The sequence below is a fragment of the Gopherus evgoodei genome, chromosome 8, assembly GCF_007399415.2.
Source record: "Gopherus evgoodei ecotype Sinaloan lineage chromosome 8, rGopEvg1_v1.p, whole genome shotgun sequence".
In the NCBI taxonomy this organism is placed as follows: domain Eukaryota; kingdom Metazoa; phylum Chordata; order Testudines; family Testudinidae; genus Gopherus; species Gopherus evgoodei.
This window is the reverse complement of record NC_044329.1, coordinates 21,197,277-21,211,152: the sequence shown is the minus strand read 5'-3', so window position 1 is coordinate 21,211,152 and position 13,876 is coordinate 21,197,277. Positions and strand designations below refer to the sequence as shown.

Below are 13,876 nucleotides of genomic sequence, written 5' to 3'. Positions count from 1 at the left end.
GTTTGAGATCCCTGGAGAGTGAAGTTCTTTGTTTAGTTACAGAGCCAGGGCCATGCAAGCTTTGTTCACACACTGCTCCCTTGCAGTGCACTCAACCTTCCCCTGGAATGTCCACTGCTAGTGATGAGGTGGAAGCAGTGCTGAGCTTGCCAGCCCAGATGCCACTTCATGCTAATAGTGGTGCTGGTTTTTCTGATAGTCACTTGGGAAACCCAAACTCTCTTACTGTAGGAACTGCCAAGCAGGCATCAGACAGGAGCGACTTTCAGTTATTAATGATCTCTGCCTAGAGAGAGAGACTCTCCCTTTGCCAGTCCCCTGAGCCATCCACAACAATGCCTGACTCTTGCTTTCCATTGGAAACAAGGAACATGTGCAGGGATTCTTGCGTGTCTTACGCAACCCTATGTAGTTACTAGTCTTGTGACTATGAGCTACTTGTTCCAGCCGCTATTAATCACCCGGAGCATAAATACAAACACCATCTTCCCTCTCTGTCCTCTTGCTTCTCTCCGTAGATTGTATTTGCAGCTCTACCTAAGGTTGAGCAATGGAGGAAGATTGACTGATTGTGCAAGAAAAGGCACTAAAATATTTTGACATTGTTTTGCATTGCATGGAGGGTGGGGGGGATTAAAAGGATTTTGTTTTTCTTGGTGAAGGAACATCAAGTTTTGCATGTCTCCTATTAGGTGCTGTGCTTGTTCCTTTTGTAACTTCTCTCAGCCTTTAGCTTATTTATTTCTTTTTCTCCTTGGCCTCCTGTTTTTATTTTCTTGTCCTGTCATCATTCCTTCCCCAGCCAGCAGACACTTGATTAGATTGGTCTGAGGGCCCCAGAGTCCATTAACTAATAGCTTGCTATCAGCTGGCATTCCCATCCAGCCTGCCCAAGCTATTGTTCACCCATTAACCTTTCACCCCTTCAGTCATCCATCAGCTAATGGAGCAGCATGGGAGTGAGTGAGAGACCTAAGAAGGTTGATTTGCATGAGCAGTATCTCATGAACATCTAGGAGTCTGCTGGGGCAAGGGGCTTGGGATTCCCAGTGTTTCTGGTGTTGGGAGGACGGGGTGGTCTCTGTGATTGTTCCAACATTGACACATTCTATTATGGACAGTTTATAAATAAAATCAGGATTCTGTGGATGGCTTTTGATTGTCAAATCCACCCAGTGAACCCGTTGGTGAAGCATGCGCACAGATGGTGCCTTTGGGGGGGGGACGGGGAGTGAGGATTGTCATCCCCCTTTCTTCTTTTATGCACCCCATTACCCGCCCTAGCCTGATCTGTGGGTTATGAACTTGGCGTAGGGTATGGAGGCTGTCACAAAAACAAGGGGCCAATTCAAATGTATAGAACGCCAGGACACACATCTAAAAAAAGCTGAAGCAGTGTGGGTTGGGAGCTCCTGAAAAGGAGCTTTGTCTCCCACGTTAGCACCCCAGCTGGCTCTGCTCTGGAGGTATTGCTCCTGCAGGCCTGGCATGTAAAGATTTCTCCCCTGTTCCCAGTTTCTTCTTCTCTGCACCTGATGTGTGCTCATTTGAGGGAACTACACAGGAAGGAAAACAAAGGGACTGACTGAAATGTAAACAAAGCTGTGTGCTTTGGCGTTGGGGCCGGCTAAGACTGTACCCCGAGAGTGTCCCTTACAACACTCTGGTTTGTGTGTATCTCCCAGCACCTATACATAGCCCGACTCACATGTGGCACATGCTGCATGTGTTTTGCTTGCATTTATAAAGGTTTGGCTGTTGCAGCAAATGCCAGATTAACTGCGCTTGGTGCTGTGCAGTTTGGGAGTGAGATTGTAGTCATGCCACATTTTGAGCTGTTATAGAATTAGCCAACACAGCATGGTCGCCTCTCCCCATGTGCTGTCCTTTCATGGGGAGGAGAAGAGGGCTTAACAGACCTCTCCTGTCCATTCTCCTCCAGCAGTGAGCTGCTGTGGTGTCTCAAGGACCTCTCTGTTGTGTTTCATATCCCAGCCTGAATGCTCCAGGGGTATTTATTAGCTACAATTCAAAATGTCAATGAATAAAAGTCCTTGAGGCTCTCCTCTGGCGAGATTGGTGGGAGCCATTTAGCCAACCCCACGTGGACAGGCTGCCAGGTTGCCAATAGCGATGTAAAATCAGGGACAGACTGCTGGGGTGGATCCAATATAGTGGTGTGCCTGGGGTTTGGACGGATGTCATCATTTATAAAAGAGATAAATACTTTCTCTGGGAAGTTGAAAGGAAGCCAGGCCATGAAAGAAATAAGAAGGCGGCTTTTTATGCAGTGGCGGCTGGGAGGCGAAAAATGGATAGGTCAGCACACTCTGTGCCGAGCAAAGCTGTCATTCTGGTGGCACCACTGGCCCCCTGTTTGCCTACCCCCTTCCCTCTGCAGCCTCTGGCTGAGGGAAAGTCCCCTTCTGCTCTCATTAATGGCTTGGCGCCTGTTCCTGATCCCATGGCAAAACTCACATTTACTTCAATGGGAGCAAGGTCTGTTGAGAGGAGACGCTCTGGTGTCTTTGAGGCTGCATGTGGCACCTACCTTCCTGGTTCTCTGGGCAAGGATAGAGATCCAGCTGCTTCATACCACCCACAGACCTGAAGCCAAATTTTAGAGTGGTGTCAGCAGGTACGTTTCCATGAAGCTGGATCTCCTCATGCTAGTGGTGAATTTAGTCACTGTAGAGGGTAGCATTTTGGGATGGAAGGAGCTTGTGTGGCCATCCCTCCATCTATCTGTTTGTAGCCTCCTGTAGTTTGTGCTCCTCTTGTTGCTGCCTTTGGTGAATCCGTTCTCCACATTCAGAAGTTGCTCCTGAATCCCCTTAGGCCTCTTCTGCATGAGATATTTCTTTCATACAGTTTCCCACTATTGCTACCAGTCATGCAGCTCCAGCAGCGGCAACTGTGATGGGAGCACTAATGTTGACAGGCCCCTGGTGGCTGCCAGCCACTAACCACTGTTAATTCTAACCCTTCCTTAATCTGTGGCTCAGACGCTCAGGCCTGCTCTGCACACACGATCCCATCGCTGGCAGGAGCAAAAGTGGAAAATTGCATGAGTGGGAAAAAAGAGATTAGTGTAAAAATGGCTTAGTGCCCATCCCTCTCTCCTTTCCCCTCCATTTCTTCCAGTTAGACACTGGGACAGAGCCTGAAGTGGAGGCTGTTGCATCTCTAATAGTATGGAGGAGGTGAAGCAATTGAGTTTTTACTCCAATGTGCTAGCTGCCTCCTTCCATACCATGGAGGGACCACTCCTAATGGTGAGAAGGGAGTTGAGTCCCCATTGCCCATCCTGTACTTGGAACCTCTGGACTGAGACCCACCTACTTATTTCACATACGATTCTGCCCAGCAAAATGAGTGAAGGAATGGTGGCTGTAGCTCTGGGTCCCACAGGATTGGTTGGGGCTGGGAGGAGGAGCCAATCAGGACAGAAGGAACTCATGTGGCATGACAAAATAAACGCTTTGCAGGCCTAGCATCACATGGATTGTAGGGAAGTGGGTTTTCTTCTGAATTGTTAGGATGAAAATCCTGTTGAAACTGCAGCCCTTGAAAGAGGAAGTCATTGGATTCTTGTGCCTGATGTGTGTCGTGAGAACTGAGATGGGGGGTACATGGGGGATTAGTCTTTCCTCATTTGAAAGAGCTTTCTGGTGGCATAAGAGAGTTCCCGTAGTGAGGCTGTGAAAGTCCTGGGCAGGAAGCCATTGCTAAATTAAGGGATTCAGCTGCTAATGATCCTTGCCAGCTGAACCTCAAGGCTCCAACATGCAGGAGCCTGGTTAACTCTACATTGAAGAAATACTCAAAGTGATTGTTAAAATAATCCCCTGCTCTGTACAAGGGGGAAGCATCAGGGGAAAAGATTAGTCACCCTGATAGCTTTCCATCCATCTCTCGAGGAACTTCCTATCTCCTGGCCACATCTAATAAGCAAGCAAGGGGGCATCCGCAGTCAGGGTCCATTCTCTTGGGTGCTCGGCTATCTCAATAATATAATATTTATGAGGGGAGACTTTCACTCTTAAAGAGACACTATCAATCTTAATAGACATGAAGTGATCCATTTCTTCCACCCCTTCTCTCTAATGTTACCTTTGGGAGGTAAACGGGATTTCCCCCCTTTCACCATGTCTGTCTGTCTCTCTTCAACATATTTGCAGTGTTGTTGTAGCCAGGTTGGTGGCAAGCTCTGAGGGTATGGCTACACTTACATTTGTGCAGCGCTGGGAGCTACAGCTGTGCTCGTACAGCTATGTAGGGCCAGCGCTGCAGTGTGGCCACATTTGCAGCATTTGCAGCGCTGTTGGGAGTGGTGCATTGTGGGCAGCTATCCCACAGAGCACCTCGTCCCATTTTGGCACTGTGGGTTGTAGGAAGGGGACGGAAGGGTGCGGGTCTTTCCGCTTCCTGTTCCAACGCCCCGTGGTGCTTTGCTACACATTCCAAGCAGTTTGGCGCCATTGTGAGTCTGCAGCGCGATTTCTGTTACAAACGGAGCCCAAGCTGCTGAGGACCTTGCTGATGAATGTTGCCAGCACATCACGTTTGGCAGTTGAGCTATTCCTTCAGCTCCAAAGTGACAGTGAGGAGTCAGACGATGATATTGATTCGCCTAACGCGCAAGACACTAAATTGCTTGTGGCAGTAACGGACGTGCTCAGCACCATGGAATGCCGCCTTTGGGCTCGGGAAACGAGCACTGAGTGGTGGGATCACATCGTCCTGCAAGCCTGGGATGATGAGCAGTGGCTGCAGAACTTTCGGATGAGAAAAGCCACTTTCATGGGACTGTGTGCTGAGCTCGCCCCTACCCTGCGGCACAGGGACACGAGATTGAGAGCTGCCCTGCCAGTGGAGAAGCAGGTGGCTATTGCAGTCTGAAAGCTGGCAACTCCAGACAGCTACCGATCGGTGGCGAACCAGTTTGGAGTGGGAAAGTCCACCGTTGGAATGGTGCTGATGCAAGTTTGCACAGCCATTAATCGCACCCTGCTAAGAAGAACCGTGACTCTGGGGAACGTGCAGGACATAGTGGATGGCTTTTCACAAATGGGTTTCCCTAACTGTGGAGGGACAATAGATGGGACGCATATTCCTATTCTGGCACCACCCCACCTGGCATCCGAGTACATTAATCGCAAGGGGTATTTCTCTGTGGTTCTCCATGCGCTTGTGGATCACCATGGGCGTTTCACTGACATTTACTCAAGGTGGCCTGGAAAGGTGCATGATGCACGCATCTTTCAGAACAGTGCCCTGTTCAGGAAGCTGATGGCCGGGACTTTTTTCCCAGACCGCAAGATCACAGTAGGGGACGTTGAAATGCCCATTGTGATCCTTGGAGACCCCGCTTACCCCTTAATGCCATGGCTCATGAAACCATATACAGGGAAGCTTGACAGGAGCAAGGACCGGTTCAACTACAGGCTGAGCCAGTGCAGAATGACTGTGGAGTGTGCTTTTGGCCGTTTAAAAGTGCGCTGGAGGTGTCTCTACAGGAAGCTAGATTTGGGGGAAAGCAGCATCTCCGCTGTTATATCCGCGTGCTGTACCCTCCGTAATATTTGTGAAGGGAAGGGTGAAAGATTCAGTGAGGAATGGACCTCCAAGGTTCGACGCCTAGAGGCTGAATTTGCACAGCCAGAGAGCAGGGCTACTAGAGAGGCCCAGTAAAGGGCTTCAAGGATTAGGGATGCCTTAAGGGAGCAATCTGAGGCTGAAAGCCAACAGTAATGTTTGGTGCCTTTGCTGTGCCCGTTTTTCCCTTGGGGTACAGTATTTCTCACTTTCTGCAATAATAAAAAATGTTTTAAAAGCCAAGAAATCATTTATTCAAAATACAGTACATAAAAGGGCAGGGGGGTAGGGTGGTGGACTGTACATTCAGAGGTTTGAATATGTCCTGCTTGGATTGCTGTTCAATGCCTGCTGCACTTCAGGATTAATATGCTGCATCATGATGGGGGTTGAGTGCATAAGGTAAGGGTTGTAGTTCTCAGGGCTGGTAGGTGAACGTACAGGTGTTGGGGGCAGCTGGTGGTGGTAAGAACCAGGCTGCTGGAGAAAGGTGTTTTGTGCAAACACTGGGGAACAAGGGAGAGAGCTTTGAGAGGGGTGCGGGTTACCATGGTACTGATCTGCCTGCATGGCTACGAGAGACTGCATACAGTCCGTTTGGTGAGCCAGGAGGCTTATCAGCTGCTTTGTGCTTTTCTTGGTAGCCAATTCCTTTCTCCTGCTCTGTGTTTGCCTCCACTCATGCATTTTCTCTGTCCAGTCCTGCAGCCTCTTACTGTCTCTGGCGTACTGATTCATAACTGCTTTGATCAAATCTTCTTTTGATTTTCTAGGATTTTTCCTCAAGTTCTGTAGTCTTCGCGCAGGCGGTGATAGGGCTGGAGTATTCAAGGACACTTAAAATAACAGAAATAGAAACATTTAATACAGAATCTACATTGTTTATTATCACAGTGAAGGAGTTTGTAGACTTTTTGTAGCATCATTTTCACATACCTAACATAACACAGAGAGGCCACGGCAGCGAAGGCATGGCGAGCAATGGGGTGAGTGTTTCTGCCGCGACTTCACCTGGGAAGGGGAACTGCCTGAGGGTTGGGGTTTCTGTGCATTGGGGAAAGCAGAGGGCAGATAGTTGGGGACCTGCACTGAACACTCATCACTACATTTTCAACAGGATTTTCTACTGCCAGATATATCACTGCTGCGTGTTACCTGGGAAGAGAGGGAGGGCCTTCTACAGCAATGTGGATTCCGCCCTGGTCCCTATGCAGCTTGCCTGTGTGCAGCAATGGTCCCCCCACCCCTCGCGGCACAGTGGCGCGAACGAGTTAGCCTGACCGGGACAAGGACCACGGTGGCTCTCCCTATATACTTGCGCAAGCACATTGCCCATGCTCTGGCTGCAACTTTTGAAGAGATTACCAAGGCCGATTACAGAGACGTGATAGACCAAATCAATGGGCTATTCCACATTTAGGCATGCATGCAGGGAGCCATAACCCCCACCCTCCTCTCGCAAAACATTTCCATCCTAAAAATAAAATCTGCTTACCGGGAACACGCTCCTCTGCTTCCTCTTCACCAACAAGTTCCAGCTGCTGCAACTGGCTAGCCTCCTCCTGGCTTGAGAAGAGCTCCTGGCTGCATGCCTCCTGGGACTCCGGGGTGTCTCCCTCCACCCCAGTAGCCTCACTCTCGGCTTCCTCTACACCCTCCCCCACTTCTCCCTGCTCTGAACTCTCCATCGTGCTCCTCGGATTGGCAGTGGGGTAACACCCAAGTATGGCATCCAGCTCTTTGTAAAAACGGCAGGTCGTGGGGGCAGCTCCTGAGCAGCGGTTTCCCTCGCGGGCTTTGCAATGGGCACTGCGCAGCTCCTTTACTTTTACCCTGCACTGCAACGTGTCCCGTTCATGGCCCCTTAAGCAGCAAGGACTTTGATATCTGCCCATAGGTATCATAATTTCTAAGGTTGGAGCACAGCTGTGATTGCACAGCTTCCTCACCCCAAACACTGATGAGGTCCTGCAGCTCGGAAGTGTTCCATGCTGGGGCTTGTTTGGGGCATGGAGGCATGGTCACTGATTGATTGATTGATTGCACACCACACCTGGCTGAGCAAACAGGAAGGGGATTTTTAAAATTTCCGGGGCATTTAAAGGGCGGATCACCTGAGGCCAGGGCAGTGGAGTGTGAAACGATGAGCAGAGTGGCTGAAAAGGTATGTTGGGATACCTCCTAATACCCTGGAGGCCAGTAAAAGCGCTTTTTGTGTCCACACTTGATGACCAGCGCTGCATCACCAGCGCTGGAATCGCTACACCCCAAGCAGACCAGGTGTACAGCCAGCGCTGCAACCAGGGAGTTGCAGCGCTGGCCATGCTTTGCAAGTGTGGACACAGAGTGAGTTGCAGCGCTGTAACTCCATCACCAGCGCTGCAACTCTCCAATGTAGCCATGGCCTGAGAGAGACAAGGTAGGTGAGTTGGTGATAAAGGGACAAATTTTAGAGCTTCATGCAGCTTTTCTTCAGGACTGGGAAAGGTTACTAGAGTGTCTAAGCTAAATACAAGTTGAGACAGACAATCTGGTTGCCTTCCCCAGACCTGTGAAAGAGCTCTGTTAAGCCTGAAAGTTTGTTCCTCTTCCACCAGCAGGTGATCTAATAAAAGATATTATCTTATCTACTTTATCTTCAGCATGACTTCTGAAGTGGAGGATTAAAAGGCTGGTTTGTGCTCCCAATGCAATAATGGTGTGTTAATAAAAAAACACAGCTCTTAAAACAGGGCCAGCAGTGGTCAAGACAGGTCATTTTTTAAATAGCCTTTAATGACGTAGTCCCTTTAAGAAGTGAGATAAGGGCTGAAGTGGAGTTTGCCTTGCTAAAATTTTTGAAGTATTATCTGTATCTAATCTGCAGCCAGAGTTCCTTCCTCTTTTGTGTAGGGTCTTTGAGGAGGGGAGGTGCTCTGGACCTGCAAGTAGAACCTGAACCTTTTTGATAATGTGATCAAATCTATGCTTGTTCTGTTTCTGGAATGAATGTCCAGAATTCCAGACACCAGTTGCCAGAGCCCTGAACCAGGAGCCTGGCTGGCAAGCTGAGTTCTGCTTTTAGTTCCTGGCCTAAGTTATTTGCCTTTCCAAGCCTGTGCCATGTGTTTGTACATACCACCCAGACTTGCATACATGGGGGTGTCAGAGAACCACAGTCCTTTTAGCCTCTTGGGCTGTGACTGGGTGGGTATGTGGTGCAAGCAGAGAAACCTCAATCTAATTAACCTATTTTATATGCATCCTTCCCCTGTTGCTGAGTAAACAACATCCTTCAGGAAAAGCACTGTGCAAATTGTTTTGGCCACAGGCTGTTGGCCATTCTGATCTTCAAAGTCATTTGTTCATATCAAGTACTGATCCCCTCATGAATATTAGCCCCTGGATGCAGAGATTCCTTGGGAGTAGTTCTTGACAACTTGTGCTAGCATTTAGAACTTCTGAAGATTTTCCACTGGTTACAGCTCTGTTTGCTTCACCACATAATCAACTTGTAGGCAAATGATAACTAATACAAAGCCTCCTTTAGAATTTCTAGTTCCCATTGTTTGCCTGGGGTTTTTCTGTGCCTGTTGCATCGAGGGTCTGAGAAACTTGAAAGCCACTAAGGGAAGCTGCCTCTCCAGTGCCTCCTACCCTGATTTGCCACCAAAGGCAGCAGAAATTTAAATGAAAATCAAATTCCAACTCCCACTTACATTAAAAATCCTACATTGCAAATGCTGAGCATTTCACTAAGGTTTGTGTGCACCTGATATGTATGGCTGCCCTCCTTCCAGTCCTTTCCCAGCATTACTAGGAACATCTCATCTTTAACAAGGTTATCCTGCCTCCTGCATGTTTTGTTATCTCTGAATCTCTGAATTCCTTTTAGACCCTTGTAAATTATCATCAATGTGTGGAGGCAATGCCCCAGACACCATTGTGTTGACAAGGGGATGTGCATCACAGCCTATGTACACACTACTACTCACGTCGGTATAAGTTATGTCACTTGGGGGGGGAGTGAATAAGCCACTCCCTGAGCAACGTAAATTGCATCGATCTAAGCACCGATGTAGACAGCGCTGTGTCCATGGGAGAACTTCTCCCGACAGCTACTGCTGCTCACAGGGACTGGAGTAATTCAGTCAACAGAAGAGCTCTCTCCTATCAGCTTAGAGCATCTGCGCTAGCAGTGCTACAAGCTCTGTAGTGTAGTCATAGCGCTGGTGGTAATTCTACTGGCACCCCTCAAGCTCAGGCCCCAGGTAAATGTCCCCTGCTCTTCCCTACAAGTCAGCCTATGGCTGATAGTTTCCATTTGAATGGAGTGTTGCAGAAGAACAGCTAATCTCTGAGAATGTGGTTGGGCTCATTGCTGGTGTGGTGTACGGGGTACTGAGGGGAGACAAGCTAATGGAGGGGGACTGATCGACTGTAGCACCCATGGCTTCTTCCTATCCTGAATGCAGGGAGGCCCATATTGAGAGAGCATGGAGATGGCCAAGCTGAAGTTTCTGAGAGGCAGATAGCAGACAGAATCCCTTCAGGCTGCTGTGCTGGAAGGAGCAAAGTGCTGTAATTGGCGGGTGTTGCCTGCAGCAGCCCAGGACGGAAGGTGCATGATAATGAGCGGTGGCCTGACCAGACGATGAAGGCCTATTCCACTAACGAGATTATGCCTGGTGGCGACTTCAGCAACCCTTCATTATTTTATTAATCCAGAAGCTCTGGCGCTGCATGCTCTGATGGAAGCTGGAATGATAACTGCAGTAAGTGATTGCTTCCTGCAGCCAGCCTGACAGGGAGTACAAGCACTAAGTAGTGCCAATAAATCAGAGGTGGGAGAGCCAGCAGGAGAATGGGGCCACAATAAGAGTCAGGGCTGATGTGAGCTGAATGTACAAAGTTTATTTTACATGTTGCGCTCGAAAGGTCCCGGTTCAGGCTGCTGGGCTGGAAGCAGTCAGGAGATAAAGCTAGAATGTTTGAGCTGGCTCCAAAGCAGCAGAAGGGATACAATGTTCCACACGTAGACCAGAAAACAAAACCTTTTCCTCCTCCCCCTTTAATCCCAGCGGCAAACATGTAGCTAGTTTCTACGGGGAGCATGTTCCTGCTCTTTCTTCCCTCAATAGCTTTGCATGTGTTCGTCCACCTTCATGGAAATGTTAGTGGCTGTATTGCACCCATCAGACACAAGGCCCGCCTGTCTGCCCTGACCTGGCTGGCATTGGGGGGCAAGTTGGGTGTAGTGTCTCAGGCCTGATCCCAGTAGGTACAGGAGTGGGAAGGGAGTGTCCTTGGATCTTTGTGAAGAATGCTGGGGTCCCTCCTGCAAGGTGGGGTGCAGACTGTTTTGGAGGAGATCATCTTGGTACCCTGGTATCCGTATCAATATGGTAGAGTCCATTACGTGGTAACTAATATTGGTTTGTGTAAGGGCTCTCATTGGCCTGTTGGACCTGTTCAGGGGCATCTGAGACATGTCCTGGTATCCAGAGAAGTCATAGCTGGAGAAGTGAATGGACTCTGCTGTAAACAGACAGCAGTGCTTGGGTGTAAGTGGGCGTACTGCAGGAGCAGGGACTGGAACAATCAACTCCAAAACCTCAATCTCCAACGCTTCAATGAAAGGCGATCTCCCTAGATGGCAGTTGTGGCAGTAGGGGTAAGTACCTTATGGGACAGAGGCCAACATCCCTCACTCCTACCCCTAAAGTCAGAATGCTACAGTGGGATCTCATCACTGAAATTAAAGAACTGGAAATAACTATAGAGTGGTCCCTTTTCTAACAGGGCAGCCTCTTGGAGCTGGAATTGAGTTTGGTTTAGACCAAATCTGCAGTGGGAGCAGAACCATGCTAGCGGTGTCTCTGGTTAACAATGGGGGTGGCTTGCAGGATTGTAGCACAGATTTTTTTTACCCAGCGTCGACATGGATTCTATTCTTTCCTCTGAGGACATGCTCTAACTACCAGCTTCCATAGGCTAGAGCACCAACATGTCCAAGAGCCCTGTCTGCGCTGGTTGGATAAATGTTGTGAGAACCCTGTTAGCCCCAGCCACGCTTGGACAGGATAACAAGCGAACCACTTCCTCGTGGATGTTTTATGGCACTTGTGTAACAAAATGATGCCTTTTAAAAAGTTGCAATTTTTCTGTAGGAACTGTTTTTCCTCGTGGAATGAATGATGCTTCAAAAATACTTCCCCCTCGCAAAATTGGGGGTAAGTGTAGGAATTGGTAATTAAAAAAAAAATAAGTTCTCTACTTGCAACACATCAATTCCAGGGTGTGTGTTCTGGTTCACAGCATATTCTAGATGTGAGAAGCAAAGTGGACTGACCAGAGAACACTCAGCCCCAAGTAATGCATCACTGTGACTTAAAACAGTAAGTGAAGAGAGCTACCCATATTGTCCTGAGGACGTTCCCCACCATGTTCCTGATCAGGATCTTGGAGCAACCAAAGAAACTAGAAAATCCATCTTGGGAGAGGACTTTGGGAGTTTAGTCAGTGCTGGCTGGATGCCCATGCAGTGCAGACATTATTAGCAAAGCCCATAATCATGCACCTCACTATTGTGTGTCAGTGCATCAATTTAAAGAGCTCCTGGAAACCTGTGGGACAGTCCTGATTGCTGGGTTGTCAGCCCTGCTATATGACCATTGTACTGATGTGGCTAAACAAGTTTCCCATTTCCTCTTTCACTGATTAGAAGAATCTCTGACTTTCTAGAAGGCTTGTATATGTGCTCCTGCCACCTGGCTTTCCCCAGTCAGTGGGGGAAGGGGAGATACTGCAGGCTGCTGGGAGCTTCTTGCTGTTTCCTGTCTTGTCTGAGCTCTTGTTCTCTCTGAGGTGATGGGCTGGGATCTGCTCATGTTCAAACCGGCCGGTCTTTGTGTTCCTGCCAAAGACATCCCAGCAGCAAAGTGAAATTGCAGCCCTTCCCTCCCTTGTCCCCCCCGCCCCCTGACCCTCTCAAGCCCTCCTCATTCAGACAGAGCAGCCGGTGGAATGAGATGGAGGAGGATGAGTTAGGGTAACACTTTTAGCAGATGATGATGGAAAAGGTAGTAACTCTCCCCTTCCAGCACCATCTGTAGTCGGAAGAAATGCACATCACCCTCCTGCAAAAACTCATTGAGATCCATTCATAGCAATGCAATGCTGGCCTCGCCTCCCTCCCCTCTCCCCACAGCTCCATCCCCAGCAAACTGAGCTGCTTCCAGAGCAGGAGAGTAGCAGCTGCTGGTAGGCAGGCTGCTGGGGTGCACCTGGCTTTGCCTTCCAGCAGTGACCCAGTCTGGAAAGCCTGGAAGCCTGGGGGTAACTCGGCTCCTCAGCACAAATGGCAGATAAGAAGCTGGAGGTGGGCAGGGAGCAGCGGCATATCCAGACAGGTGTTAAGAAGGAGAGGGAATGGAATTTGAAGATGATTGTTGATGAAATATCGGTTTTGTGTTGCCCTGTCTGAGTCTCTAATCCCTAGGGCCCGGTGTCCCACCCCCAGAGGGCGAGGGTAACATTTTGTCAGCGGAAAGGCAACCTCTTCAGTCTCTGCCTAGGGCCAAAGAGAGGGTTAATCCAAGATGGTCTGAGCATGGGGGGTGGGAGAGGTGACTGGGCAAGGAGGCTCCTGGTGAGTGGTTGTGGGAACAGTGAGAAGGGGAGGAGCACTCACCTTGGGCACTGGCCTAAGGAAATATGGCCCTGTGCGTTCCCTCCCCACCAGCATGTGCCTGGAATGGGGGAAGTGGATCTGAGCGGTGAGGAGGGTGGGAACATCAGCCACAGAGTAAAGAAACAGGGCAAACCATGCCCTGTGGGGAGAAGCAAAGCTCCTCCTTTCCCCTTGTGTTGTGACTTTAGACCACGTTAGCACCTGAGGAGACCAGACATCCCAACTGTCCTGTGACTCTTGTGCCACCCTCTTTATTTGGGAGTGGGAGGTATACACATAGTGCCTGAGAAGAAGGAACCAGGAGGTGTCTCAGGGCCTGGCCTAGGAGGGGTTAAAAGAGAAGTTCCCAATTAGTGCTTAGTGGTTTGGCTGAGGGTGATTTCCACAGCCCCCCTTTCCCCTTGATCACCTGCTTCCCGTTAGAGCTGGCACAGGCTAGGCCAAGTGGAGGGCAGGGTCAGGGAGAGTTCCTTTTCGGGTACCTCTCGAGCTGTGACGTAGGCTCTGCGTTCACTCAGCAGATTGGAAACAAATGTTGACAGGATGAAAGGCTGGTCTCTAAAGGCAGCAGACTGAGTCCCGGAATCACCCCAGCGCTTCAGGGAA

The 13,876-nt window shown here is 49.3% G+C and overlaps 1 protein-coding gene across 4 annotated transcripts in view; it reads left to right on the top strand.

The window, feature by feature from the left end:
* SH3PXD2B (SH3 and PX domains 2B) overlaps nt 1–13,876 on the top strand; it is a 127,227-nt gene that overhangs the window by 84,608 nt on the left and 28,743 nt on the right. The window lies entirely within an intron of this gene.